Source organism: Macaca nemestrina, chromosome 12 (assembly GCF_043159975.1).
Source record: "Macaca nemestrina isolate mMacNem1 chromosome 12, mMacNem.hap1, whole genome shotgun sequence".
Classification (NCBI taxonomy): Eukaryota; Metazoa; Chordata; class Mammalia; order Primates; family Cercopithecidae; genus Macaca; species Macaca nemestrina.
Window position 1 is genome coordinate 113,389,628 of NC_092136.1, and position 25,181 is coordinate 113,414,808.

At 42.1% G+C, this 25,181-nt stretch overlaps 1 protein-coding gene across 10 annotated transcripts in view; it reads right to left on the bottom strand.

Annotated features, from left to right (window-relative positions):
• LOC105493586 (dopamine receptor D2) overlaps positions 1 to 25,181 on the bottom strand; it is a 239,580-nt gene that overhangs the window by 81,005 nt on the left and 133,394 nt on the right. For 8 of the 10 annotated variants that reach the window (XM_071075595.1, XM_071075586.1, XM_071075587.1 and 5 more), the window contains 4 exons: positions 22,401 to 22,536; positions 18,172 to 18,341; positions 10,539 to 10,682; positions 1,170 to 1,337 (listed from right to left, as the gene is read on the bottom strand). The gene's annotated coding sequence lies outside the window, so the exon portion shown is untranslated. The remainder of the gene's footprint in view (positions 1 to 1,169; positions 1,338 to 10,538; positions 10,683 to 18,171; positions 18,342 to 22,400; positions 22,537 to 25,181) is intronic. The other 2 variants (XM_071075589.1, XM_071075590.1) reach the window with 2 other exon arrangements.

Here is a 25,181-nt window from a genome sequence, read left to right on the forward strand (position 1 = left end):
TTCCTTCTTTGGTATAGAGAGTTTCTCTTTTCCTCTTAAATCAATAAAGAAGTTGGTATTTTGAGACTTTAGAAAACTAAAGGAAAACCAAACATAGCCTAAATGGAAAATAGTGAAAAGGCCAAGCAAGACACATTCTGTTTGTCTAGCACACATTCTTTATCCCCGGGTTCCTGAAGCCTCAGCTCAGGCCACCTTGCCTGGCTCACGTTGGCTGGTATAGATTTGGATTTGTATCCACGTGGGGCCTGGCCCAGGGATTCTTGGTTTTTGCTGGAAATGGCTTCTTTGCCCCTCTCTTCCATGGACCTCCCTCCACACCTGGCTGGACTGTTCTTCAGCATGTCAGTCACTCTAGCTACTCTCAGTCCTCACCCCTGGACACTCCACCTCTCCATGTATTCCCTGAGATCTAGGCTAGTGTGTCACAGCCTTTCCCTACCAGCGAGGTTTCTAAGACTGAGAAACCCATCCTTGGCCCTGATATAAGCCTAAACATACTGACTGCCATTGTGAAAGAAGGAAGCCAGCCCTTCCCCACGACTTACTCTCCTGCAGGCTCTGTGGTTCGCACATCAGCAGATATTACTCCATTGAATCCTCACAACAATACTTCAGATTTCACAGATGGTGAGAAAAGCTCTGGGAACTGCTGGAAGAGGAAGAACCAGGATCCAGGGCTGGTTCCTGCGAACTCTGACCCCGATGCTTTGCCACTGATATTTTTACACAGCATCTAAGTTAGGAATGGCAAAGTGGTTTCATCTGACATGTCAGTTCTGATTGACTTAGTGGCTGCCTGTAGTGCTGTGGTGAGAAGGAGTATGAGGCCACATCTGTGCTCAGTGGGAGAGACCATGATAAACTAGAAATGTCTAGCAAGGGTGATAGCAGGAGGGAGTGACAGGCTGTATATGTGCCATATACTTGCCACTGTTGGGCTAAGCCATTTTTGTGGCAGCCACATGGCTTTAGAGGCAGGCACCATTGTCCTCCAAACCTCTTTGCTTTCTATCAGTCTCCCACCACATGGAGGAGCATACCTTGGTTCACCCAGGGTTCTATTCTCAGCTTCGCTACTTAATAGCCGCATGACCTTAGGTAGGTTACTTAACCTCTTTGAGCCTCAGTTGTTTTGTCAGTAATATATAGCTAAGTATAATACTTACCTCAAAGGGTTTCAGTAAGAATCCATTGACATAAAGCTTGTAGATCACCTGCCATAATGCCATGCACAGAGTAGACATCTGACAAACATCAGTTGTTGTTGTTAGCCACCATTCTATCAAAGCCTGTAGCCCACACTATTGCATGTACCAGCTTCCTGTTTCTATGACCTGCCAAGGTAAAAAAAAATATCACCCAATCTTCACAACTGACCATACTCTCCTTCCCATGCCATGGGATATATGACAGCCCATATGGGGTCTGTGTTTGCCCTGAAATCCCATTACTCTCCACTCAACTGTTAAACATTTCAAATCCTCCTCCCCATGGGCTCCCCTCTTGTTAATGTGATTATATGTCTGGATTTTTTCATTAAGCTCTTTTTCATAGAGTGGCTGGTAAACACCTGGTAGAACATGCAATCTAATTATCATCTTAATTGGAGAAGACGAACTGGTAAATAATATGTGTTAATTATCAGGGAAAACCCTATAAAGCTTAATGAGAAATCAAAACTCATAAGCAAAGGTTCTTGGATTTCTGGACAGGTAATTCCCAAGCCTTGACAGCAACAGAGGTCAGGTGGCCATGGCCAGGCACCTACTGGGCCTTCCTTTACGTGGGCCAGAAGATTAGAGCCACTGCTCTTTCTGATACAGAAGGTAATTCATGAACCTAGTATTTTCTTTAGACATTTATTTATTTAATAAAGCATTTGTCCCTTTTTTGTTGCCGTTTTCCCTCCAGCTTTGTTGAGGTATACGTTAAGTATTTCTTAAAGGCCTTGTACTTTTCTGGTGAGTTAGGGCTGTTGTTCTCCCCACATGGTGAGAGTACTAGGCACCAACTAAACCCATTGCCAGGTTTGCTCTCCTCACCTTGGATTTCCTATTTCAAGAATGACCTGGGACCTCTCTCTCAAACGAACTCCGTATGCCTTGCTCCCGGGCTTAGCTCGCCTCTCCCACAGCTTTGGACTTCCTCCCTCATAATGTGAGAGCCCACAGTGTCCTTTAGAGGCAACTCTGTGGTAAACAAACGCTCATGTTCCCCCAGACTCCTCAACCAAGTGGACTCCTCTCTTCCCAGTTTAACTAAACCTTGGCACTTCACTACAGACATTGTCTCTCCTCCAGGCTTCTCAACTAGTAAACACTCTTTCTTCCACCACCCAGAAATGTCTCATCAGGACCTCATGATCTAGGGGCATACAGACAAGTACTCAAACTTTTACAACCCATGTCATTAGAGCTGCACAGAGGGTAGAAAAGAAAAGGCACAGACAGGAGGGCCCAAAACCCAAACTTGGACATCAGAGAAGTATCCCAATAAAAAGCGACATCGAACTTGATAAACAAAAATGTACAGAACTTAGACAAACAAAGAAGGGGAGAAAGTTTCAACTACTTGGAAAAAACATCGTATTTTAAAGGCACAAATCCCATCAAATTCATTCCTTGCTTAAAATCTTCAATTGTTACCCATTTTTTAAATCCATGTAACTGCAGGAGGGAACACTGTTATCCACCATTTTATCCCCACTAGGCTTATAGTAGGAATTTGATAAATATTCGGCAATACCAAAAATTAACATAAAAATACAAAAAGAATTAACAAGACATCCATAGGTGAAACATTAAAAGCACAAAACAATGTAATTGGCTAAATTCCCTAGAAAACTATTATTTCTTCTTATAACAAAACCAGCATTTGTGTAACGCCTAGTGCAGTGTCACTTGCATAGTCGGTACTTAATAAATGTTTGTTGAATAATACATGTAGCATTTGGTAATTAAGGCACTTAAATTATAATATTCTGTAATTTTATGTCCTGTTATTCAATGTCTCCATGAAACAAACAAACAAACAAAAAAACTGATGTTCTTAAAGGGTAAGTAAATTTCACAAGATCTCTCAAGTAGTAAGCAGTAAAGTTACGACTAGATCTTATGGCTTCCTGTGGCAACATCTATGCTCTTTTCAAGGAGCACATAGAGTCTAGATGCATGTAAATTGTAGCATCAGGGAAGACTTCACACAGGTGAAAACTGATCTGGGTCATGACAGATCAGTAGCATTGGGATAGACCGAAAGTGCAGCAAAGCAGGATTTCCTAGTGACAGGACCTGCATGAACACAGGAATGGGAACAGGGACAACACGTGTCTTTCAAGGGACAGAAAGAATGTTGGTTCACTTTAGGCAGAGGGTCCACATCACTGCAGAAGCTTCTTATTCAAAGATCAATTGAATTCAAAGCACTGAATCCAAGTGGCAACTCTTTCTCCGTAATAATTGAACAGCATCAAATTGACTCTGATTACAGGTATCCATGGCAAAAAGGAAAAATGTTAACTTTCAGAAAGGAGAAAGTTCACCAGCTTCTCTCCTTCTACTCCAAGGCTCTGCAAGATGGTGATGCACATTTATCATGCTGGGTGTGTGTGCTCAGGTCCTAAAGTGAGTCACACACTAGTAGGACCAGAAGAAGACATCTATTTCCCCAAAGTTGTGTGAACCCACTGGAATTTATTGACACCCAGAAGGCCTTGAACAGACCTCAGAGTAGTATTATAAGCTTATCTGCCTGCAGATCCTAATAGGTTAAGAAGTTTCTGAGACAAAACTAGAGAACCAAGAAGGTGGTAGAACAAGAATTAAAGATTTCCATGAGAAGCTGGCGCTGCCTGGGGCTCAGCAACTGGTGCATGTGGCTGGGAATGGGAGCAGATGGGGGAGGGAAGTGGATACCTTCTGAATAAGCATGCAGAATTTGTTGGAGCTCATAAATGTCTAAACTGATATTCCATGTCAGTTGCATTTACACTAGCTTCTTCTCAATTTTGAATAATTTCTTCATGCTTTATAGGGAAACTAAGACTTTCCTGGCACTAAATTTTTTAAGCTTACATTTCAGTGATTTTATATTTTATAACTTTGACTTCCGTATTATCCAAGCTGTACTTGCACACAGATAAAGTATGGCATAAACTGCAGTAGAGCAAAAAAGAAAGAACGAAATTCATCTGCAATCCCAGCACCGAGAGATAAGTATAGTCCACTGGGTATGTATTTTTCCAGAATCTTTGCATAATTTTAAAAATAAAAATAAGATCAAACTGTGCATACAATTTTATTTTATTTTACTAATGTATTTATATATTTTAGAGACAATGTCTCCCTCTGTTGCCCAGGCTGGAGTGTACTGCCCTGATCATAGCTCACTGCAGCCTCGAACTCCTAGGCTCAAGCAATCCTCCTGCTTCAGTCTCCTGAGTAGCTGGGACTATAAGCACATTAGCTAGCTGCCATGCCTAGCTAGTGTTTTTGGCTTTTGTAGAGATGGGATCTCACTATGTTGCCAAGGCCGGCCTCAAACTCCTGGTCTCAAGCCTTCCAAAGTGCTGGGATTACAGCCATGAGCCACCGTGTCCAGCCTGTATATTTTATATTATATATATGCTGATTTTTTTGCAAGACTCTCCAATATGCTGATTTTTAATTTCACAGTATAACATTTAGCATCTCTTCACATCAATAAATAGTCATCAGCAGCATTGTTTTTATAGTCATACAGTGTTCTATTGTATTGGTGCCACTGGTAACCCATTGTTTGACATCTAAGTTGTGTCCAATCATCAGATATTATAACCATAAATGATGCTTTGGTGAGTCTTTGCATGCATCCTGAATTATTCCCTCAGGGCTGCTTGCCCCTTTCCAGCTTCTCCCTGCTTAGAGCCGCTTCACTCTTGCTCCTCTTTGTGGCCAAACTGAACGTCTTTGGGTTTTCTGAACTTGTCACACCCTGTTTGTCTCTGTGCTTTTGTACATCCTCATTCCACTGCCTAGCACACTTTGCACTGACTAAGCGTCCTTGTCCATTCATCTTTTAGATCTCAACAGAGACATCACTTCCTCAGATGAGTTTCCTCTGACACCCACCTCCAGCACAGACCGAGTCCTCTGCGCCTCTTATGTCACCACCGTCACCCGCGCTTCATTCTGGTAGGGCAGGAAGCAGCCTGTATTGTAGCATCCTGTTGGCCCGTCTTTTTCCTTCAGTAAAGCTGTAATGTCCGCAAGGCTAGAAACCGGGTCTGCCATGGTCAGTGTACCCAGAACAGTGCCCAGCACATGATAGGTACTCCATGAACATCTGTTTAACCATCAATAAATACCTTCCTCACTATAAAACTGCTGCATCAAAGGCATGCCCTTGTTAAGTCTTGTGACACACACTGCTCCCTGGAAAAGCCTTGCCTCTACGATTTACCTCCCCTCCCACAGTGTGTGAGGGTGCACATTTCCCCACATCTTGGATAGTCTTGCAAAAAATTCTGAGAAGACTTTCTTTCCATGGGGCTTTATTTAAGGAGCATCGACTAGAATGATGTGCAGTGGGTTATTCAGGAGTCTCAACGCAGTGGGGTATAAACATGAAAATTAATTTTTTCTAGTCACTGCTTTCTGCTGTGTTCTGTCAAATCCCTTTTCCCCATCACTTGATATTTTGGGCAGAAAGTGAATAAATATTCCTGTCACTTTCAGTTACTAAAAACTCAGTCCATTCCATTTAAAACTCCAAATTCATATCTGATTCAAAGCTCTTCCTTTTGTCAATGCCCCAAACCCCAGGAAGACTGTGGCTTTAGGGACTTGGTGGTGGGGGAGCAGCATGGTCTCCTCCTTCACTTCTCCTCCTCCTCTTCCTCCCTCCTCTGGGTCTAGCAGTTCTAGACTTGGGGGCAGGAAGAAAGGATGGGGAGGCAGGAGGCATCTCAGCATGGTCGAGGGTCTGTGGTGGTGAGGAGGCATCTCTGATCTCAGCCTGGCTCAACCTGGCTCTGTGGGAGGTTGGTGGACCCCACTGAGTGGCAGTCTCCACATGGAGGGTGGGGTCTTTTTATGAAACAATGTTCAACTCAACCCGGCTCTCCTCTCCTAGAAGGACCCACTTGAAAAGGAGGTGGTAATGCCCCCCTTCAACATGCGCTGTGCCCCCCTCTCTCTGAGTGGTGTCTTCCCGACTTACTCTGGCAACCAGCTGGACAGCCCACAGCTCCTGCCATTCCATTCCATGCCCCTTGTGTGGAACCACAGGCAATGCTCTGGACTTCCTCTGGGTTCTCCAAGGGCTTCTGAGACCCAGGATGGGATAACCCCAGTGCTTCTTTGCCAGGCCCTCTGCAGCCCCTTTGCCCTCCACTGGCATGGGCCATCTCCACAGGCCTCTTAGAGAGTCTCTAGAGCAGAGTGCCAGTGCAGTGGTCTCTGTGATCATGTGTGTCTTCCCATGGGGAGATAAGGGAATTGCCCCCACCAACAACACTGTAAGATTGCAGCTCTGGTGCCATCTCCCCATACCATTCCCTAGTCCTCACTTGATATCTGCAAGAGTGAGGAGCAGAAGGCAGGATGGAGAGTGGCTTGAAGGGGGCAGGTCAGTTCTGCAACCTGTGGTTTACAAACCACATTGCCAGGACATGTTAGCCCTGCTCCTGGGCAGCTGTCTTTAGAATGCAGGCTTCCTCAGTGCCTCTTCTTCTCTGCTTTGGTTTGGGCCTTAGCCACAATTCTGGGACACCAGAAAAATCCCCCTCATTATTTTGCTGCAGATTTAACAGTCATGATCCTCAACAGTATGGTTACGATAACTGCAGAAATAGATTGCACATGGCTATTTCTTGTAGCAGCACTGGATAAAAGCTAAGGGCAAGACTAGGCAATTAGGATTAAAAGGAAAATAGCCACATTAAGCAAGAGAGACAGAGCCCAGAGCCCTGTAGTGAGGAGTGAGGGAGGGTGCAGAGGGGACAATGAGTTGAGTAGGCGTTTGTGTGCCTCTGGGGCCTAGAGAGTCAAGAGACCTCTCTGTCCATTTTTGTCCACTGTCGGGGGCAATTGGATGCCTCTTGCAAAGCAGGGAGGGAGAAAGGGACCCCAGTGAAACCCTCTCACCCTGCCTCAGTCCTCCAAATGTCACATCTATCTGAGCTGATGCTCTGACCGAAGCTCCTCCCGCCTCACTGTCACTGGCCAGAACAATCCTTATATTCATTTCCCAGAGCCTGAGCTATTACAGATGACTGAATAGGTGCGGAGGTGCCCGTGGATTGAAAGAGGGATGGCCAGGGATTGTTTCCAGAACCCAGCATCCATGAGAAAAAGCAGCTTGGATAGGATCTCAATGAATAAATCACAGTGCGAGGCCCTCCCAGCTCTCTGGCATGGTCTGTTGAAATAAGATTCTCACTACTGCAATTACAGTCAGAGTGTGGGGAGCCTTGGGATTCATTAGTTTTGACTTCAGCAGCATTGATTTCTTGTTTAGTAATTAGCTCACCAGGGCCCCTGATGGCATAATCTCTTCATTTACATAATTAAGACATAAATCTTGAGCCTGGATAGTAGCCAGGGCACTGGGGACTGGACACCAAGGGCAGCAGGTGGTTGACAGCTTGTATTCCCAGTACCACATTCTCACCAGCTGATCTCATTGGCCTCTGTGACTTCAATGGGCAAAACTTCTTAGATACATATTTTTGAAGACTCATGCCAAGGAAATCAATCCATTTAAACTAGGTTTAGAGAAAGGCTGTGATGATTTTAAAATACGCTCATAATTCCTTTGACATGTCTTCCTTCATCAGGTGGAAGCTAATTCCCCTTCCTTCCAATATGGGCCAGATTTAATACCATGCTTCTAATGAGCAGAATAGGGCAGAAGTGATGGTGTATGATTTCAGAGTTCAAAAGGCATCATTGCTGCCATATCCGTCGCTCTCTCTCTCATCACTTGTTCTAGGGAAGCTGACTGCCATGTTGTGACGATACTCAAGCAGCCTGTGAAGAGCCAACATTGGGGAAACGGAGGCCTCCTATTGAGGGCCAGCACCAACTTGCCAGTCACACAAATAAGCCCCCTTAAAAGCAGATCCTCCAGCTCCAGCCAAACATTCAGATGACTGCAGACCTGGCTGACTTCTTGATTACCACCTCAAGAGAGACCCCACATCAGAAACACCCAGCTAAGCCACTCTCAAATTCCCGACCCACAGAAACTGTGAGGATAATAAATGTTTATTGTTCTTTTAAGCCACGAATTTTAAGGTAATCTGTTACACACAATCAATAACTAACCCAGAGGGCATTTCTCATTCCAATGCTGCTTCCGCAAGGAAGAAATGGTCCGATATCAAGACCAAGATAACTGAAACTGTTCATATTCTTGACCAAGCAATTTCTGTTGTAAGAATCTATCTTATACAAATATATTTAAAATGTAAACACGCACAAAATATGCAAAATGCTTGTGTAAATGTGTTCATTGCAGCATCCTCTGTAATAGTAAAAATGGAAAGCAATTAATGTTTTCATTAATAGAGCTCAATTAAATAAATTATGGAGAAAATGGAATAATTCTATGTAAGCATTAAAAAACTGAATTAACAATAAAAAATTAAATTCTATATAAGCATTAGAAAAGTTGAATTAATAATAAAAAACAAAATTCCTGCACTCCAAGTCCAGACGGTTTAACCAGTGGGTTTACCAGCGATTTATGAAAGGAATACTCAAATATTTATACAAACAGTCATGAGGAATTTAAAAAATGAAAGAACACTTCTCAACTTAAGCAATGACTTTGACTCCAAACCCTGATGGAAATCTTGGAGAAAATAGAAAGTATTGATCTACAACCATAGGTGCAAAAATTTTCCAAAAAAATGTTAGAAGCTAACGTAACCATAAATAAATAGAGTTTAATGCAGAAATGCAAGGCTGATTCAGCCTTAGAAAAAAATCAAAGTGATTTGCCTTATTAATAGGAAAAGGAAAAAATTATATGGTTATCACAGTACATGTAGAAAAATCATTTCATAAAATGCAACTTTCATTTATAATTTTAAGGAATAATCTCTTAGCTGAATAGAAATAGAGAGGGTGCTTTCTTAATGTACTAAAGAATATCTATAAAAATAAATACAAGGCAGAGACATGTGATCTAACAACAGCAGTCCAACATTGTGCTAGAGATCATCTCCAGTGCATTAAGGCAATACAAATAAATAAAAAGTACAAAGACTATAAATAAAGAAGTAAAACTATCGCTATTGACTGACAACATTATTGTGCACCTGGAAAATCAAAAGGAATTTTTATTTAAACTATTAGCATTAATAAGAGACTTTGGTAAGTTTGCTGGCTATAAAATTAATAGTTTTAAAAACAATGATATTTTATCAGCCACTAACAAAAAATACAATTTATAAAAGGAACCTTTCATAATAGCAACAAAAAAAATAGCAGTACATAGGAATCCCGCTATCTTCCATTAAGCTAGACATTAATGGGTTTTGCAAAAATGTAAGACAATGTCAGTACTCTCTGTGTGATGAATCTTTAAATCATCATTGGGAGAACTAACATCTTTACAATATTGAGTCTTCTAATCTATAAATGGGATATATAGCTCCAGTTATTAAATCTTTTTAATGTCCTTCAATGAAGTTACAGAGCTTTCTTTGTAGAAGCCTTCTCCTTCTTAGATATTTTCTTGATATTTTTTGATGCTACACGGAATACTTTTAAAAAGTACTCAAGTCAAGATTCAATATAATTGATAACTTTTCCTGCTTATTAATGAACATTTTTTTCTTTTCCAGATGGAGTCTTACTCTGCTGCCAAGGCTGGAGTGCCGTGGCGCAATCTTGGCTCACTGCAACCTCCACCTCCCAGATTCAAGCGATTCTTCTGCCTCAGCCTCCCAAGTAGCTGGGACTACAGCCATGTGCCACCATGCCCAGCTAATTTTTGCGTTTTTAGTAGAGGCAGGGTTTCACCATATTGGCCAGGTTGGTTTCAAACTCCTGACCTCATGATCCGCCTGCCTTGGCCTCCCAAAGTGCTGGGATTACAGGCGTGAACCACCGCACCTGGCGTTAAAGAACTCTCTTAAGTGAAATTGGCATTTTTTAAACTGTGGCACATTGTGGTGGATAATATGATGACTACTAGTACAGCCTGGTACCACGACCTTGATTCATGCTAAGGCATCAGCAGTTTTGCCACCACTGTTTTTGCACCATCAGTGCAACCGTCAACTTGGTGAAAAGAGCAAACAATGTCTTATAAAAAGTTTTCATCTCACGAATGTCTTAGGGATCCCTAGAGGTAGCACATATACTTTGAAAACCACTGCTGCAGAAAAATGAATGCCCATGTGCACCAGGAAACATCCATAAGAATGTTTGCAGAACATTGCTTAAAGTAGCCATGAACTGGAAATAACCTGAAAGTTCTTTGGCTATAGAATTGATAAATGAACTATTCTTACCAATGAGAATTAATAAATAAGCTGTACTCACCAATACCAATAAAAATAAAATTGTTGGCATTGCAGGTATGGCGACTCATGCCAGTAATCCCAGCGCTTTGGAAGGCCAAGGTGGAAGGGTTGCCTGAGCACAGGAGTTCAAGACCATGCTGGGCAACATAGCAAGATCTTGTCTCTACAAAAAAAAAAAAAAAAAAAATTTAATTAGTTGGGCACAGTGGTGTATACCTGTAGTCACAGCTATTCAGGAGGCTGAGGTGGGAGCCTGGCTTGAGCCCAGGAATTCAAGGTCTCATTGAGCTGTGATTGCATCAGTGCACTCCAGCCTAAGTGCAGACTAACAGACTGAGACCCCAACTTAAAAGAAAAATGATAATTGCTAACCACTATATGAAACAGTATGCAGTAATACCGCAAGCAAGAAGTCCCTGCTGGTGGCACCTGGACGGCACATCTGAGGCCTCAGGTGTTCCTAGGGATTATGAAGAGAGAGAACAGGCTTTATTCTCCTTAGATCCAGACAAGAGTCAAGTTTCCAGCAACAGAGGACCAGATTTTTATTTCCTTGAGCCTGGAGAAAAGATGAAGATTTTTTATGGTTTTCAGAGAGGTAAGGTGAGCTTAGCCAGCAGAATATGGTGAATCTGCTTGGAGAGGGACTGTAGCTGCCTGTGTTATTTGGTTCTAAAAAGGAGAATTTATCCAATCCTGCTGTTTCTGATCATCCAGGAGGACAAGTGCACTGGTGGAATTTCTCCAAGGACTTTATATTAGTAGACTTAGGTGCAAGAAAATATCCCCTCAACCTTTAACAGAAGATAATGAATTATCTGTTCAATAATCTCTGATTCAAATAGGCAGAAATCATTGCGTGTTCCACTATTTGTCAATTTAACACCATCAGTAGAATCCCCACCAACCTGCCCTCTGTGAAGATGAAGGAATCGTAAACCATGAGAAGGCAAAGCAATATTACAAATCTTTTAAGGGCACTCTGGAAGGGCTGATGGATGAGACATATGAGAATATTAATTTTAAAAAGTGGTGAGGGCAGTCAAGGAGATACAATGTGAGCACAAAGGGATGTTCAAAAGCTAACAACAAAACAAGAAAACCCTAAATATTTAATAGATTAAAGTAAACTGAGGAGCAGGGAAGTCACTACTGAGAATCACATTGGAGATCTAGGATATCAAGGGAAATGCTTCAAGGAACAGAGCCAAGGCACAAAAACGAATTAATAAAAGAAAAAGATCATCAGCTTGGAAAAAAATCTGGGCACCTAATAAGCAAAAAATAGAAGATTCAGAAGGAGAAGAGAGGAACGAATGAAGAAGACAATTTCTCCTGAGCTTCAGATAGACTTGAATTCGCAGATTGAAAGCATATAGAAAATTCAACTCAAGACTGATGAAAATAGATTCATACCTATAAATAACCTAGTGAAATTCCTAAAATATAATATTGAAACTTCTCATAGGGCGAAAAAAACATTAGCAGTTTCCAAATTGGGTAGGTAGGGAGTAGGAAACATGCATGAAAGAGAATCAGACTAGTATAAGATTTCTCATTTGCAACGCTGCAATTAGAAGGCAGCAGAAATTAGCTGGGCATGGTGGCACACACCTGTAGTCCCAGTTACTCAGGAGGCTGCTTGAGCCTGGGAAGTTGAGGTTGCAGTGAGCCATGATTGCACCACTGCACTCTAGCCTAGGAGACAGAGTGAGACCTTGTCTCGAAAAAAAGAAAGAGAGAGACAGAGAGAGAGAGAGAGAGGAAGGAAGGAAAGAAGGAAGGAAGGAAGGAAGGAAGGAAGGAAGGAAGGAAGGAAGGAAGGAAGGGAGGGAGGGAGGGAGGGAGGGAGGGAGGGAGGGAGGGAGGGAGGGAAGAAAGGAAGGAAGGAAGGAAGGAAGGAAGGAAGGAAGGAAGGAAGGAAGGAAGGAAGGAAGGAAGGAAGGAAGGAAGGAAGGAAGGAAAGCAGGCAGCAGAGTGACAACTGTTCTAGAAACCACCAAGGTTCATCTTGAGAGAGATAGATATGTGGAAGTATGCAAATAATGGAAAAATGATTTTAGTGTCATAGTAGAAGTTATCAGTGCAATTATGACTGTTAGGAATGGGAGCATAATCAACAACAAAATCAGAAAGCATAATAAAACATCACAATGAACAGGAATAAGAAAATAAGCAGAAATTCAACTAGACCAAATATATGAATATTCCTGCATTTGCCTTCCCAATATTCATTTCTCCCTTCTTCTGCTAACGTTACCCAGATGTTCTTTTCACTCAACAAACAATAATGCAGCACTTGCTATTGGTACCAGGTGCTTTTCTAAGTTTTTCACAAATATTAACTTTTTTAATCCTCCTAATAGTTCATTTTACTAAGAGGGACAAAAAGAAGGTGGAAATAGGCACTTGACCCAAGATGAACAAACTGTGAGCGCTTTATTGAATGTTCTGCTTGAAATATTGTTAAAAAGATACTTTCTTGGCCGGGCACGGTGGCTCACGCCTGTAATCCCAGCACTTTGGGAGGCCAAGACGGGCAGATCACGAGGTCAGGAGATTGAGACCATCCTGGCTAACACGGTGAAACCCCTTCTCTACTAAAAATACAAAAAAAATTAGCCTGGCATGGTGGCGGGCGCCTGTAGTCCCAGCTACTCGGGAGGCTGAGGCAGGAGAATGGCGCGAACCCGGGAGGCGGAGCTTGCAGTGAGCCGAGATTGCGCCACTGCTCTCCAGCCTGGGTGACAGAGCAAGACTCCGTCTAAAAAAAAAAAAAAAAAAAAAAGATACTTAGATACTTTCTTTTCCCTGGGATTCCAAAGCAGATGAAATCTAAGGCTGGACTTGCTGGTGATCAATCTTCAATCTTTGCTTTCCCACAGGGAGAACTTGTCTGTGTCTGAAGCTAGAAGAGGAAGATATCTAAACTTCAAATATATCCCTGATGGTATCACTTAAGCACTTGGGTTCAGCCTTGCCTGGTTCCACCTTTTGGACTTTCCATATTTCAGGCACCAATTACTGCTTTTGGTTAAAAGTTGGGTTCATCATTTGCAACAGTAGTCTTGACTATATTGTCAGTGAAATTAGAGAAAAGTAAAAAGAAGAAAATGACAACAGAAAATAAACTGCAAATGTAAAAAACATTTAAAATAAGTAATATGAAATAAAATGCACTGTGAAAACAATAATATGAAATGTAACGCACTAAATGTAAATTGCCTAAATTTTCCTATTAAAATACAGAGATTTTAAGACTGAATTTTAAAATACATTCAGTTAAATTTTGATGAATAAATATGCAGAAAATATGATGACAAAGAAAATTTGAAATGGTTGAAAATAAAATATCAGGCAAATACAAGCAAAAAGAAAGGCAGTCATGGCAACAATAATATCAAACAAAATGGAATTAAGATCTGGGACAAAAACAGAACAGTTATAATGATAAAAGGCATAGTCCATGAAGAAGATATAATAATCATTAAGTTACTGGTACAAACAACATAGCAGTCAAATCTGAAAATTTTTTTGACTCCTATAATAATAAGAAAAACTAAAATAATGGAATATTTTAAAATATTTATTTTAAATTTGATAGACCAAGTAGAAAAAAACTAACAACGATAAAAAGGATTTGAATAATATAATCAAAAGGATTTGACAGTTCTAGATACATAAAACATACATTATTTTATGTCAGTTGAAAATTTGCGAAAGTGCATCATGTACTTGGGACAAAGAAAAGCTTAATAAATTCCCAAAATACCTTATAGCAGACCACACACTCAGAAAATCAACTATTAGAAATCTGAAAATCAACAATTAAGAAACTTCCCCTTCTAAGCCAAAACACCTAACAATGTAACAACTACTTAAAAGCAAGGAACACTTTTGTGTTTATAATTTCAAATATATCTGGTTGCTTCCTTAAATAATGATTGTATTTACATTTTAAATAAATAATGCTACATATCAAAAGTTATCCAGCACAGCTAAATTCATACTCCCAGAAATTTAGTCTTAAATCTCTCCTTTTATTGTTAATTAAAATAAATAATAAATTGGTTAAGTGTTAAATTCTAAAAATTAGGATGTGTGATAACAAAATAAACCAAAAGAGACTAGAAAAGATATTTTAAAAAGATAAATGTTTAAATTAATGTAATGGAAAACAACAATGGAAATAAGAAGAGTAAACAAAGCCCAAAAGCTTGTTTTTAAGAAAAAAAATCATGAAACAGAATATCTCTGTGTAGATTAAGGAAAAAAGAAAAAATATATATATACATATATATATACAATATAGGGAATGAGAAGGGGATATAATCACAGATATGCAAGATATGTAATAATATTATGTGCAATAAATGTGAAACTCTAAAGGAAATGATGATTTTTCTGGTCAAATAATAACTATCAGGCCAGGTGCAACAGCTCATGCCTATAGTTCCAGCACCTTCAGAGGCCAAGGTGGGAGGATCACTTGAACCCAGGAATTTCAGATCAGCCTGGGCAGCATAGTGAGACTCTGTCTTTAAAAAAAAATTTTTTTTTAATTAGCCAGGCATGATGATATCTGCCTTTAGTCCCAGCTACTCAGGATGCTGGACCAGAGAATGACTTGAGCCCAGAAGTTTGAGGTTACAGAAAAGCACCAGATATTTGTGGAAAAAATACTAAAAACTCAATGATATTATAGGGAAAGAGAAAAAGATGAATATATTTAACTATATAAGAATTTTTTCCCTAGATTGTAACAAAGACATTTGTAACAAAGACAATATGTGCAAAGTGAAAAAGAAATGATACAGGGAAGATATCTAGAATGATATGTTAAAGAGCTAATGTCCTTAACAGGCAAAGAGGTCTTACAAGCTGATAAGATAGACCAACAGTCAAATATAAACATGGGCAAATGATAAGAACTGGCAATTCACAGAAGAGAAAATTAGATGACCAATAAACTTTCAATCTCATTGTGTTATGGAAATGCAAATTAAAGTGGGTATGAGACATCGCTTTCACTCATTAGATGGGCAAAATTTAAATATATTTGTATTTGATATATAATATAAATTATATAAATATAATATGTTATGTAAATTTAATATAATATTAGATATACTTTTTTCTGATACCGTCGTCTGTTTTCAAATCTCAAATTACTCTGTAAACTTTGGCAAATCACTATTCTTTCTGTGCCTAAATATCCTCATCTGTAAAATAAGGGTAGAAGTAATGCCTTCTTCACAGGACTGTTTGAGGAACAAAAAGCACTTAGAACAAGTAAAGTGCTGAGAACAGTGCACACAGAATAGGCAGCTAATAAAGTTAGCTCTCATTACTAACAACAGGCCAGGAAGTGGAGTGATGATCACTCTCATTCATTACTCGTGAAGCTGTAAGTTTCTGCTAGCATTTTAGACAGTCAACTGGCAATATATATTAAAAATTTTAAATACACTTACATGGAGAATGAGGTCAGGAATTATCTGGAAAGGGGCATCAGCAAACTTTCTGAAATAATGGTAATGTTCTGTACCTTGATAAAAGTTTGGATTACACCTGTGTTTGCATTTGTCAAAAGTCCCAATGTTTAATAAGATTTAAGCATTTTATTGTATGTAAATTTTAATTAAAAAAGTAATAAATATAGAAATCTGCTTAATGACACAATTGCTGAAATGCTTAGGGGGAATGTATACTGATGTCCAAATGTTTTTCTGAAATGTATCACAAAATAAGTTGGTTTTATGGGTTGAATAGTCCCCTGCCGTGTCTCCTGCCAAAAAAAAAAAAAAATTCTTATGTTGAAGTTTTCATCTCCACTACCTCATAAGCGACTTTGTTTGGAGATACAGTCTTTGCACAGGTCATCAAGTTAAAACGAGGTCATTAGGATAAGCCCAAACCCAATAAGAAGAAATTTGGACACAGAGACAAACTTAGAATGAAGATTGTGTGAAGAGATGCAGGGAAAAGATAGCCATCTACAGCCAATGGCAGATGCTGGGACAGATCTTGTTTTATAAGCCTCAGAAGGGACCAGCCCTGCTGGCCTCTTAAATTTGGGCTTCTAACCTCCAGAACTGAGACAATAAATTTCTATTTCTTAAGCTACCCAATTTATGGTACTTTGCTACAGCAGCCCTAGCAAACTCATGCAGCTAGTTTGATGGATGGTTAGAGGTTTAGATAGATAGACAGATAAGTAATAAAGCAAGTTTAATAAAATGTTAATGATCGGTAGAATCAAGGTGCTGGGTTTATGAATGTTCGCTGTGAAATTCTTTCAACTTTGCTGCATGTTTGAAATGTTTTAAATGTTGGCAGGAAAAGAAAGCATTACAAAATGTTCTCTTAGAACAAAGAAAAGTCAACTCTTACAAACTATTGCTCCTTTTCTAGAAGTTCCATGATTCTATCATTCCACAGAAGAAATCAAACACCTTCACATGAGCAACCAGCACAGCAACAATGGCATTTAACAGGCACAGACGCAGCCTTACATCTTGACTCAGAAATTACACTTTGGAGACTCTTTTATAAAAATACAAATACCGGCCAGGCACGCTGGCTCACACCTGTAATTCCAGCACTTTGGGAGGCCAAGGTGGGTGGATCACCTGAGATCAAGAGTTCAAGACCAGCTTAACCAACATGGTGAAACTCCATCTCGACTAAAAATACAAAAATTAGCTGGGTGTGGTGGCAAATGCCTGTAATCCCAGGTACTTGGGAGGCTGAAGCAGGAGAATCACTTGAACCCAGGAGGTGGAGGTTGCAGTGAGCCAATACTGTGCCACTGCACTCCACCCTGGGCAACAAGAGTGAAACTCTGTCTCAAAAAAAAAAAAAAATATATATATATATATATATATATATTATATATATACATAAGTATGTATTTGCTTATTTCACTATTGTCTGTAATGACCAAAAAGAAAAAAAACTGGAAACCAAGTGACTATCCATTAGCAGAAGATTGGTTGACTAAATTGTGGTTCATTTGTGAAATACCATCTTGCTGTTGTTTGAATGAGTTAAACCTACTGTATATTGTTTGATCCATACTCTTAGCCACCGCCCAATACTGCGTCCCAACAAAACCCATATTAGAAAGAATATTTCACTTTTACAATCAAGGACTAATACAGACATAGTTTTAAAAGATGAAAGAAACAGGTCATCCCTCTGCTGAGACTCTTGCTGTAGTCTAGTGGCCTTACTCTCCAGGCACATTCCTGCACCCCAGCCATTTAGAAGAGGGAGACTAGGCACCCAGGACTAGCCAGAACTGCCTTCTCCAAGGTCAGGCAGCAGAAACAAGGGAGGGCCCTGGAGTCAGGCCAGGTAGGCAAGCACAGGGGATAAAATGTCATCAGTTCTTCCTGACAGGTGAGCAGTGGTGGGAATAAAAGTGCAGATGGGATTTGGGTCCGGTGAAGAAACTAGGATTTGCTCATTGAAAACTCAGGTCATATGAGGCCAGCAGAACAAGGAACAGCAGTGGGTTAAGTGAGTAGGAAGACTTTGGAGCCGGAATAACCTCGGTTTGGAAATTCTGGTTGTTCCACAACCAGTGAGGCTAGGCAGCTGCCTCACCCTATTTTTGTCTTTTGTCAAATGGGAATAATGACATTTACCTCCTAGGTGTGATGAGAAGAGTACATGCAGTGATGAGTGTAAAATACACCCTGTAGATGCTCAACAGTAACTGCCATCGTTATTCGCATCTGGGTATGTATCCATTCATAGCAGATGCCCAGTAATGGCCACCAGCATCAGCATCGTCACAGTGCTTTCCTCGGCTTCCCTGGAGATAAAAAGAGAGGGAGAAGCTTTCCTCTGCCCTCCTTGCTCCCTGCTCCATAACCCCGGAACCTCCTTCTGTTTCCTCTTTTATTATCTCTGCACGCAGCTGAGGAATGCAGCCTTTAAACAGCCTAAATGGCAGGAAGCCAAGGAAGGAACCATCACAAGAGTGTCCCGGTAATAACTGGCCTTGATTCATTAATGCAAATGGTTTGTGTGTGCACTGTGCCGATGAAGACATCAGGATTTGGGAACTAAGTTTAGTTATCTCTTCCAGGGCTAAGTTTTTACTGGTGTGTGTGTGAGAGAGAGAGATGGGGAAACAGAGACAGAGAAAACACACACACAGAAACAGAGACAAAGGCAGAGCAAGAGACAGAAGGAGGGAGAGAATACTCTTTTGTTTTACCCAAGAGTGGAAGAGGGAGATAGTATCATAAAGTTCAAATGTCATTCGCAAAAACCAGAAGGTGATTACCCTCATGTTCATGCAGATCAATCCTGTAGGTATTTAGATAGAAAATGCTCTGCTCTGATTAGCTATTTGGCTCAGTCATCTAACTCTATTGTGTCATCTGAATCTGGTTAGATAGCTAGGCAGCAGGGGTGGTAGCAGTGGATTGGTAAATGTATAGAACCTGAGGATCAGAGGGTTATTTGTTCATTCCCTCCCAGACAGGGTGAGCCACAGTTACCTCCCAGACAGGAAGAAAGCTTCTTTTTAAAAGATCCTTGATATCCCTCCGATGCTGCTTGTAACTCGGACTCTTTCCAAAGAAAACAAGTCTCCCAACTTTCTTGCTCACGTGCTCACCGCTCTCAGGATCAAGAAACTCTTCCCCTGAATTTCCATGGTGATTTTACTGCTGTGTTAAACATTCCTTCCTTGATAGAAGCAGAAAACAGGGACGTCCCTCTTCTTTGAATAAACTGTCCCTCACAGAACTGTAGGACATCTTTCTGTCTTCCATGAAAAATGTCCCAATCCCAGACTTCACAACTTTGCCCTCATCATAAACACACCTCTCTGTCCTGTCCCTGTCTCTTCCACCGCCCTTCAGACCCACTAACACAGCACAGATGACAGAGTAGGTGAAAATAGGCAGCTTGCGTGCAGGATTAGAGTTGGGGGTGATGTCTTCCGTTAACTGATGCTGAGTGCTGACTCTCCTGGTATCCACATGGGCCTTGGTCTTTGAGACTAACCTGATTCTTTTATCTCACCTGGTGTCCTGAACACCCTATTGCCTGCCTGTCATCTGTCTTTCCTTTACAGCCCTCACCTGTTTCCTCACCTGTCTATCACCTTTATTCCCTCACCTGTCTTCACCTTCAAGCCTCTGTTAGCAGCCACAGTGGCCCTGGTATGTAGTCACTGAAAATATCCCTCTCCTAGTAGGCTGGCCAGCCTCTTTCAGCTTCACCACTTCCCTCTCATCACTTCACACTAGGAAGCTGAAGTTAGTTTGGTTTTATCTCCCTTGGCAAAATTGTAGCTCCGTGACTCCACGATTCAAGGCAGCTGCCCTGGGTTGGCCTTCTCATTCTGTCTATTGCATAACAAGCTCCTTTGTTCCTGCCTGAGTGTCGACATTGCTTAAATGTGACAATGCTCCCTTTGTTCTTCTCCTCCCAGTGCATCCGCGTCAGCGGTTCCACACCACACCACCGTGAAAACCAAATCAGCAGAGGCCGTCTGGAAACTGATAAGTGATGCCTCAGAAACTCACCCCAGATACTAAGGAGATGCCCATTATTGGCCCCTTCTTGGCTGTCTCAGAATTGCTTTAGGGCCTTGTCACTTTGTCAGTCACACAAGTAATGAGCTGTTAGGTCTCACCTACCTCAGCCGATTTCATGGTCATTTCTGGACTCACTTAACTTTCCCTAGCAATAGATTCCCAAGCAAGACAGTGACCTGAAGAGGTCATTGGATACATCTCCAGCTTCCAGGCTAAGCAACTGCCTGTCCACGGTCTAAGGTTACTGTTCCCTTCAACCTTTGTAAAGATCCTGGATGAAGGAGGTATTCTATTCCCATTTCACAGATGAAAAGAATAAGGCTTGGTGAGCACACGAGGCTAGGAAGAGGTGGCACTGGCCAGAAACCCAGATGGGGGGCTCTTTTCACTAGCTTAGAATGGCCCTGCAGAATTAGGAAGAACAGTTTAAGACTATTTTCTCTTCTGCTTCCCAGCTACCCCTGACCAGGAGTAAGAGGGCTTGAAAGAGGGCCCTTGGTCTGAGAAGTAACTGAGTCCCATGATTTAATTCTGTGAAGCAGGGTTCCTTGTGGAATGAGGGCAGAAGGTAAGCACAGCTATTGTATTAGCAGTAAAACCCCAAGATGTTGCAGAGAGCACAGTCCCTGGAAACCAGGGCTTTCCTCTCAATGTCCTAGTATGGGGGAAAGAGAATAGAAGCACTGGTGAAATACTAACTCACAAGTCTCCAGCCCAAGCTGCAGCTCCCCATCGAGGTCTTCTAGACAGGGAATCAGCCCCGCAGAGGAGTCTGGAATTGCAGGTGATGATTCCAAGTCTCCCTTGCTAAAATTGCTGGCTTCCCACAGATTTGGATCCCACAACTTAGCTGCCTCACTCTGTGAGATGAGACTCCCTGAGTTTGGTTGGGAGCAGGTCCCCCTCCCTAAGCTAAAGAATTGGCAGGGGCAGTGATATACTTTGGATGTTTGGCCCTCCTCACCCTGCACCCCGACAATCTCATGCTGAAATATAATCCCCAATGTTGGAGATGCGGCCTGGTCAGAAGTGTTTGGATCATGGGAACGGACCCCTCATGAATGGCTTGGGCCATCCCGTTGGTGATAAGTGAGCTCTCACTCTGAGTTCATATGAGAACCGGTCTTTTTAAAGTGTGTGGCACCTTCCCACTATACACACTCACTCTCTCTCCCTCCCATTTTTGCCAGGGGAGGTGACTGCTTTTGCTTCAGCTTCTGCCATGAGTAAAAGCTTCCTGAGACCTCCCCAGAAGCAGATGCCAGCACCATTCTTCCTGCACAGCTTACAGCACCATGAGCCAATTAAACCTCTTTTCTTATAAATTACCCAGTCTCTGATATTTCTTTATAGCAACACAAGCACAGCCTAATACAGGGGGTTACCTCCCCCATTTTCACCTCCAGCTCCCTAACATGACTGTTGATGTCCTGATGGAACATGCAGGTTTGGGGGCTGGTTAGGCTGGTAGGTCTTTTTCTTTCCTTTTTTGTTTTCCATTAGCAACCAGAACTGCTCCCATAGCCACGTTCTCTCTCTCTCTCTCTCTCTCTCTCTCTCTCAGCACTTGGAGAAATGCATGGAAACAGGGTCTCCAGCCCTTCAGCCACTCCTACCCCTCCCACCCACCAAAGCACTGCCTGTTTTCCTGTTTGGCAAGAGCATAAAACCAGGCTGACTGGGACTTGCAAGCTTTAATCAGAGAAGGTGGACTGGGGAGGGAGGTGGAGACCTGGGTGGGGTGGGGGGTGGACAGGAGAGATAAAGAAGAGGAGAAAGCATTGTTGAGGAAAAAGTAGGGGAGGGAAGAGGGAAAATGGAATAGAGAGAAGGGGGATACTGACTGATAAAGGAAGGAAGGAGTAAGATGGGAGAGAAGGACAGATAATAACGAGCGCTGTCTGTGGGAGCACCATTTGTTTCAGAGCTGGGTTGTGCATGTTTCTGGCCCCATGCTCATGCAGGATTGGCTGAAGCTGACAATGGTTTTCCTGGGGGTGACCCAGGCTAAGCAGCAGAAAATAGAAACTGTTCTAATAGTAATGATAACATTAATAAATAAAAGAGACTAATGTCGAGGGTAATTGGGTTGCGAGAAAAACCTCGCTGCAGTGAGAGAGAAGCCATTTCACTGCCCATTTGACTTCAACTGGTGTCTAGTGAAGGCATTTTAAATGCCTTAGAAATGTAGTGTTTTTAAGCTAGGACAAACCTCAGGCATCTTAGGGGTTGTTTAACCCCCTCATTTTACAGAGAAGGCTCAGAGAAACTAAATTATTTTCTCAACACCACTCAGCAAGTAAACAACAGACACTGACCTGGGGGAATCTTGGCTTCCAATTGGAGAAGCAGCTTCATAGAGCTGAGAGTGTGAGGTCTTTGGAGTTAGCTCTGAGTTCCAATCTGGTCCGGCCCCTCTGGCCCAGCAGGAGAGGCTTTCTCCTTTAGAGTTTCCTGTAAGGGAAGAGTTTTGAGAAATATTGCAATAGAAAAATGAATGTTTCTCCTTTTTTCAACGCGAGTCTTGGTCAAAAAATGCACTCCCTTGAGTATAGCAGGCACAATCTCTCCTCATGGTGTTGAAGGCACCACAAGGACAAGAACTCTCTAGATTAGCCCAAGATCCCCAAAAACCACAGGTCAGAGGGCATTCTGGATCTTTCAGTGAGAAGAACATATTATAAAGTATTCCACCCCACAACGGGGACTGGACCCTTTTGCCCAAGTTACGTGATGCTTTACCAAGGTTTTCCTTTTCCTTTCCTCATCCCAGGTCTATTCCCATCCCTCCCCATCCATCCGCTTCACAGTGTAGGCCCGCACTGTCCAATATGGTAGACACTCACTAACGTGGCTATTTAAATTTAAATTCATTAAAATTAAATAAAATGTAAAATTCAGTTCCCTGTACTTGAAGAGTGACGTGAAGCCAGTGACTACCATATTGGACAACACAGTACTGAACATTTCTATTACTACAGAAAATAATAATGAATATTAATGGTATAGGCCCACTTCTGTGGTTTGGTTGTTATGTTTGTCTTAATAGTTTCCACTAAAAATTGCTACAAGCCCAGGCATTGGCTGGTTTGCAGATCCCTGAACTTGAGGACAGCATTGCTTCACATTCCTTCCTGACTGCTCGTTGACTGTTTGTTGAGGGCACTGCAGGTGCGTGCCCCTGCGAGCGGGTCCTGTGCCTCCCTCTGGAGTAGCAGAGTAGGAAGGGGTAACTCCTTGCTGCCTGTAGTGTACTGACTTGCTGATGTCTTTCTTTCTTCATCTTCATCCCTGACTTTCTCTGTTACTTCCCCATGTCCCTGGTGACTGCAGGTTAAATGGCTTGACCAGTTCTTCAAGCTCCAAGGACCTGCCGGGTTGAGCTCATCATGGGGTTGGGGGATGGGATTGATCACCAAATTCCTGACTCACCCCTCCTCCCCACTTTTCTACTTTCCCTTTCCTCACCAAGACTACAATTTCCAGTCCAATATATGTGCTAATAATGAGAGATCAGCCACAGCTACCTGCAAGTTGGAATCCCAAGACAAAAGCCCAGACTCATGTTTCCAGGCAATTACTGGTTTCTCCTGGAAAGAAAGGAAAGGAGAGATAGGGAGAAGGAAACAGCTTTCTCAAGTGCTGTTTATTTTGCCAACTGAGTGAATGGAAACAAGACTAGTGGAAGATCATACCCACCAATTTCCTCAACCATACAGAATGCTCATCTGTCTTGGCTTCTTTAGTTCTTCTTCCCAGCTAAAACTTCTTCTGCTTGCTCAGATGTCTTATTTGTTAACTCATTCATTCACCTACTCATTTTTCTAACCAAAGATTCTGATTTCTGCCTATCAGAAACACCTGGGGAGTCTTTTTCAAAGCACACAAGCCCAAACAATAGCCCAGACAAACCGAATCTGAGTTCATGAATGATGGGATGAGGGCAGGGAGGGAGGGGCACAGAGAGTGGAAGGGGAATAGGGCCTGGGCTTGTATGTTTTGCCAAACATTCTTGACTTATTCTGTTGTTGGTTCTTGGGTAGGAAGCCCTTCATTCATTTATTCCTTTCTTCATCACTCATCCAGCAAACATCCCTTGAATGCCAAGGATACGTTAGCTGATGGGTAGACAATGGAGCCGAGGTTCAAATGCATAAGTTCTCAGGCTTGGCTACACAACAAAAATACCTTGAGAATTTTGAATATACTGATGCCCAGGTCACGTTCCGGAACAATTCATCAGAATCTCTTGAGGGAGGGACCCAGGCATCAGCATTCTTTAAAGTATTTCATGTGACTCCAATATTGCAGCGTCAGGATGGAAGAAGTCTATGAAGTCATCGTGGGGAGGTTGCACTTAGCCTTGTTGAGGAGATCAACAAAGCTTCCCTATGGATGGACGCAGTCACAGTGAGCATCCTAGCCAGCTACACATCTTTAGTAGCCTTCATCAAGCAGGGAATAGGGCTGGAAAGATGGAGAGGACTGACCCAAAGCAGAGTTGGAAAGGGCAGAGGTCCGAGTGCCATCCACAGAAGGAAGAAGCCTACCTCAACCCCTCAAGTTGTTCAGAGCACAAACTTGAAGTAGCCTCGCCTTATTAACAACATGAAATCTGTTTTGAAACAAGATGCTCCTATGGTCACAGAGATGCCACCATTTCCAGAGGAATGGCCACTGGATGGGAGCAGGGGTGTCCGTCTCTCACCTCATTCCACTATTTTTACTCTTTTGTCAATATCTTTGTCCATGCTTTTAACAGCATTTTTTGAGCACCTATCCTCAGTCAGGTACCTTGCCAGACACTGGAGACCTAGAAATGAAAAAGACTTGATTCTAGGCCAGGCACAGTGGCTCATGCCTATAATCCCAGCACTTTGGGAGGCCAAGGCAGGTAGGTCACTTGAGGCCAGGAGTTCAAGACCAGCCTGGCCAACATGGTGAAACCCCGTCTCTACTACGAATACAAAGATTATCTGGGCATGGTGGCAGGCACCTGTAATCCCAGCTGCTTGGGAGGCTGAGGCAGGAGAATCACTTGAACCCGGGAGGCAGAGGTTGCCGTGTCATTGCACTCCAGCCTGGGTGTCAGAGCAAGA